The sequence below is a fragment of the Pelodiscus sinensis genome, chromosome 24, assembly GCF_049634645.1.
Source record: "Pelodiscus sinensis isolate JC-2024 chromosome 24, ASM4963464v1, whole genome shotgun sequence".
In the NCBI taxonomy this organism is placed as follows: domain Eukaryota; kingdom Metazoa; phylum Chordata; order Testudines; family Trionychidae; genus Pelodiscus; species Pelodiscus sinensis.
Genome location: NC_134734.1, coordinates 20154458 through 20160741, shown reverse-complemented (window position 1 = coordinate 20160741; position 6284 = coordinate 20154458).

Sequence of the window (6284 nt, the reverse complement as noted above, 5' to 3'; positions counted from 1 at the left end):
GCGTTCTTGAGAAATCCTGCCCAGTAGCTGCCGACGGGGTGACCAAAGGGGGCAGTGCAGTGGTGGTGGCCAGTGCCGCGGCCGTTTAAATCGCCGCCAGAGCCCTGCATGGCATGCTCCCTGCAGCACTCAGGGCTGGGAGGGGTGTGGCGGTGCTCTCCAGGCAGCTCTGAGAACTCACCAACCTGGCCCCGCCTCTTCTGCCTGAGGCTCCGCCCCTTTCAGAAGCACAGAGCTGTCCCCCCACACGCACACACACACCTGGCCCGGGGCCCACAGAAGCTGTCGGTGCCCATGACTGCTGGAACTTTGAAAACACAGGGCCCCAGTTCTGGAGAGCATCCCTCTTTGGGACATTTCAGCGGCTTTCAGCACCTTCCGAAACCCCTCTGAAGTCCCGTGCGTAACTGCAAGCCGGCCAGCCTGCCCAGCAGGCAAATGCGCCTCAGAGCGAGACGTCTGCCTTTGGAAACAACAGCTTCACAAAGGTCTCCAGCGTTTGGAGAGGAAGCCAGAGAGTCCGACACATTTGCCAGGCCCCTGGGCAACGCAGGGGGCCAAGGCTGGCTCCACGGAAGGGGTGGGGCCTCAGAGGGAAGGGGTGGGGCGAAGGCAGCTCCGACCATACCACGCCATCCCCCCTCCTCCCAACCAGCTCTCAGAGCTGCCCGGAGCGTACTGCATGGGGCTCCGGCGGAGATTTAAAGGACCCAAGTCTCTGACTGCCAGAGTTGCCCTAGTACCGGTGGCAGCCACAGCCTGGAGCCCTGAGCCCTTTTGGATTGCAAGACCCTGGGGGAGTTCCCCTCCCCCCCGGGTCCTCCCCATTCATGGGCCAGGAGGAAGCAGTCCAGCTTAGCAGAGAACAGAGCTTGCAGAAGGCAGAGCCCCGGGGGATGAAAACAGCAGCTTGTAACCGATGCTGATGAGATTGTCTCTCTAATGGGTCCCTTCATCCATTGCTACCATAAAACCAAGTCAGTACATTCTTCGGGGGTGCATAGCCATGGTCTCTCCAGCCTGCAGGGTGCCTATTAACTACTGACCTAAACTGGGATAGGCTTAAGCACATGGTTAGGAGCTGTCCTAGGTCAGGACAATAGGGGTACGTCTAAACTACATGCCTCTGTCGGCAGAGGCATGCAGATTTGTTTTTTTGGCAAAGGCAAATGAAGCCGCGATTTAAATGATCGCGGCTTCATTTAAATTTACATGGCTGCTGCGCTGAGCCGACAAACAGCTGATCAGCTGTTTGTCGGCTCGCGCGCTAGTCTGGACGTTCCCCCTGTCGACATCAAAGCCCTTTGTCGGCAGCCCCAGTAAACCTCATTCCACGAGGAATAACGGGGCTGCCGACAAAGGGCTTTGATGTCGGCAGGGGAGCGTCCAGACTAGCGCGCGAGCCGACAAACAGCTGATCAGCTGTTTGTCGGCTCAGCGCGGCAGCCATGTAAATGTAAATGAAGCTGCGATCATTTAAATCGCGGCTTCATTTGCCTTTGCCTATGTGTCTAATCTACATGCCTCTGCTGACAGAGGCATGTAGTCTAGACACAGCCTAGGAGGCCAAATTCGCAAACAGGAGCCGCACTGAAAATCGGGGCTAGGTTTTCTATAGAGCTCAGGCCTGAGACTAAGTGATTTTCAGCCCCTTGGGTGCTTAGTTTTTTGGACTGTCTGGTGGCTGCCTCATCTCAAAAAAGATACATTGGCACGGGAAAAAGTTCCGAAAAGGGCAATAAAAATGATGAGGTGTTTGGAACAGGTCCCATACAAACAGAGATTAAAAAGACTGGGACTTTTTGGTTTAGAGAAGAGGAGTCAAAGGTTGGATTCGACAGAGGTCTATAAAATCATGACCGGCGTGGAGAAAGTGAGTAAGGAAAAGTCATTTATTTGTTCCCATAACATAAGGACTAGGGGTCACTAAATGAAAATTAATAGGTAGCAGGTTTCAAACAAACAAAAGGAAGTTTTTCTTCATGCAGCACAAAGTCAACCTGTGGAACTCCTTGCCAAAGGATGTTGTTTAGACCAGGACTTTAAATGAGTTCAAAAAATTATTAGATAAATTCATGGAAGTTAGGTCCATCAATATTTATTAGCCAGACTGGGTAGGAATGAAGTTCCTAGCCTCTGTTTGTCAGGAGCAGCATCACTAGCTGATCCCCCGCTCTGTTCATTCCTTCTGGGGCACCTGGCATTGGCCACTGTCAGAAGACAGGACACTGGGCTAAATGGGCCTTTGGTCTGACCCAGTTTGGCCATTCTTATGACTTATGCTTGAAAAAGCTCTGGGCTTTTTAGAAAACTCTAGTTTTTAGACAGGCGGGATGGAGGAAAACACAAATAACCAAGAGAAGTTAAAAGGCTGGCTGGAAAAAAAATCAGATTTGCAAATCTTGAAGTAAGTTCCTCCTTGCTGCAACTTAATTCAAAGCTGAAGTCACACCTGGGGGAGTGGAACATCCTGAAAGCTAAGACCACCCTCCCCCCTCCACTTTATAAATCACCCAGCGGCTCTAGGACTCACTAACCTCAGTACAAGAATTTCACTCCATCTTGAGGTAAAAGGTAATGAATTTTTCCTAAACGGGAACCCAAAGCAAATTTATGGAGCGGATGGCCCCCTGGCCCTGCTGGGAATGAATAATGAAATTTCAAGTCAACGGTTTTATGAGCAATTATAGGAAACAGCTTATTTACAGTCTCCTTTGACCAACCGCAGAGCTTAAAAGGATCCTGGAGTTGTGTGTGTCGCTTAGAGACAACTGACTACTGAGTTCGAAAGAGGCCCTTCCATTCTTCAAAGCACACTCCGGGGCCAGCTTCTCCGCTGGTGTAAATTAGTTTAACGCCAGTGGAGAGCTTTGCTGATTTACAGCACATAAGGATCTGGCCCAAGAAAATTAAGCCTCTGAAGTTGAATATGTTTGTGTTTAAGTTTTGAAAGAAACAAATGGGAATAAAAATGCTTTCCTGACATTTTTTCGGAAACGAGGGGAAAAAAGGAATCAGAAACGGTTCAGGACCCGACACTGCAATCAGATTCACGCGGAAAGTGCCTCTTAAGTGTAGGAAGACATGGATCCAAACACAGAATTGGGACCATCACTTAGATTTGTGCCTTCCTGAGAATCCAAACTCATCAGGAGCCTGGGAGCATGCGAGGCACGCCAGAAAGGGAAACTGACCAGAAGCAAAGGGGAGAAAGACAGAGAGAAAAGAAAGAAACTGGCCAGTTTGCAAATTTAATCCTTCTAACCTCATGTCATGAGGAAACCCGCCTCTTAATTTCAAACCAAACCTTTGAAATGATCCCCACATAGTGCCCTCTAATCTTTTCCATCCATGTGCGGATTTTTTCATCGGTGTGCAGAATAAATTTTGGTATGTGCACCAATGCATTTGCAAATGTGCACCACCAGGAACACAAAAACCTAGCGGTGGGCACTCTGCTAAACAGCAGGTGGCATCTGAATTTCTCCTGAGCGGCCGCACGAGTACCCAGCTTACACAGAACACTGATACCCACAGAATCCATCGGTTCCGTTTTTATTCTGCACTGCAGCAGACTTTGCAACGTCATCAGCGTAGATGCTGGCACCGTGCAGACAAAGCTAAGAATTACGCCTCTCATTCCTGGGTCGCTTGAGCCCAATCCTCCAGTGCCTGCCCTTTGCCCGCTTATTTACACCAGTGCCAGGCCACTAGTTTAAAATGCTGCCTTTCTTATTTGCCCTCGCTTCCTACGGCTGTTGCCTGGTGCGAGGTGCCAGGCAATGATGAATCAAGCGCTCAGTGCCTTGATTGAAAGGGTTTCTGGTAACTATGGACACAACAAGTATAATTATCGGCCACTTGACGACGCAATCAAGACATTTAAGCAATCGTGAGCAAAGCTAAATATATCTAGTTAGACACATGTGGGTATGATATATAGATCTGTTTGCTGGACTGCAAAAGCAGAGTTCCTTTTCCCGCTGCATGGAATGTGGCTAGTTTAATAGGTGAGCCCTTTGGCTTTCCTGTGACCTAGGATACAGCCGCATTGCATCCTGGTGCTTACAAAATTAGAGCCCCAGAGGGTGATTTACAGGCGAAAAACATAAGGTGAGAAGCGAGCGCTCGAGAAAGCTCCAGTCCAGCTCTCCGTTATAGTGAGAGCATTTCCAGTTCAGTAAGGCCAGACTAGTCCAAAGCGCGGATGCTGGCAGATGCTCTTGGGAATCTAGCCTGCTGCTGCCAGCTCTCCAGATCTTTTCACAAGCCTGGCAAGATTCAGTCCTTTTTGTAAAGCCCCAGCTCCTGGAGTCATGTGATTACACAGGACTCATGTTTTAAAGGGAGTGTCTAGCACTTGCCTGAAAATGTGCAGCGGGTGCGATTCAAATTGTGTGTTTTTTCTAAAGGGCCACCGCTTCCCCGCACAATATGGATTATTATTTCATAAAACTCTCGTGATTTTTCACGCCCATCTCTGGATTTTTATACACTGATTTCTGGAGCCCGACGGGTGGGGTTTTGAATGGTTGAGATCAGCGCCGATTCCATTGGCTCCCCGGTTCATTCTGACTCTCCAGTGTAGCCATTGGCCTCACTGCATTCTGGGAGGATAATCGTTTGCACCCATGCGGCACGAGTGTAAATGGCAGCAGAAGGTGGGGAACCAGGCCCGTTCGTCGTTTGCTTTTCCTCCCGCTTTTTCCCACAGACACTCCAAAGCAGGGCCTCTCTTCATTGCTGTAGGAATCACACTCATCTCCTCCCCCCCCCCCCCCCCGGCCCCGATACATCACTCGGTTGCCATGAAGACAGAAATGATGTCAGAGGATTATGACTTCACATGGAATAGGCAAGGGGAAGTGGAATCTCCCTATTTTCAGGGGGTGTGTGAAAAATACAAAAACCAAACTATGCAGAATGGGTCAGAGAGTGTGGACTGGTGATTGGAGCCGTGGGGGGAGGGGGACAAAGAGTCAGGACTCTGGGGGGGGGGGTCTCTTCTTGCATGTGGCACAGAGCATGGATCTACTGCCTGGCCTCCTCTGGCTTCCATGCCTGCTTCTAGTGAGGGCAGGTGGTCTAGCGCCGAAAGCAAAGGGCTGGCAGTGGAAATTCCTAGGGCATATTCCCAGGCTTGTGCATGCTGCACAGCCTTAGGGAAGACACTTTATTTCCGTGCCTCAGTTTCCCAGTCTGCAAAACTCCAAAGGGCATTGGGGATGTTGGCTGCTCAACACCAGTGCTTTGAGATCCTCGGACGAAAGGCTCCCTGTAGGGCCAAGAACGGCTCCAGCAGGGATTTCCAGCCCATTTCTGAACTGCATAATATAATCTGTCTTATATGTAGCACAGGCTCCGGGGTGCGTTCTCCAAGCCCCCAGTGTCACAGGCTATGCCGGTTTGACTAGTTTATCCTACCTGCGCTGTGAGGAGCCTGCAGCTACCTTTGCTGACAGGCAGGAAAGGGAAGAGGTGTCTAGGGTCAGCCTGGAATTGGAAGACTCCGGTGCACAGGAGAGTCCGAGAGCAGATACATCTTCACAAGATGGGTCAATTGTTTGCAGCTTCTTCCGCTGACTTAACAGCAATCTCCTAAGAAAGCCAGCCTGAGCCGGGGGATGTATGTAAACGTGCTACAAGGTGGCACGGTTACACTGTAGCCACACCAGAACTGCCGTCTGCTTCCATTTAAAAAACCCCAGTCCTCTAATGTGCCCATCACCACGGCATCTGGGATCAGCATTATAAACATGAAACTGCATCAGGCCATCTAGCCCAGTAGCCTGTCTCTGACAGCAGCCAGCACCCATGGCAAAGCAAGGTGCAGGAAATGGCTTGTCCGCAAGTTAGATCAGTGATACTCAGACAGAGTCATAGGAGCCACAAGTGGCTCTTTAAGGCATCTCTCGTGGAACTTTGCCCCATGGGATATTGTGTGATTTAATTATTAACCAATCAGAATGTGCTTAGTGCCCCAATGAAGTCAGCAGGAGTTTTGCCATGCGTGCTATGATCTAAAATAATGTCCCTCTTCTATCCAAGGGAAGCAGATGTCAGGGCTGGTAGGTTGGTTTCTCACTGGAGAAGAAATTAGTGATGCAAAGTCTAGTCTCTAGGTGTTGTCTTGGTGTGATTTGTTTTATTTGAAACAGTCCTGGAACAGAGGTGGTCACAACGGCATGCAGACCACTCCCTTATAGGAATCTCAGCCTAAATAGCAGGCTCAGAATTCTGTCCCTAGAATTTATGCCGGTTAAATACATTAGAAGAGAAAGTAA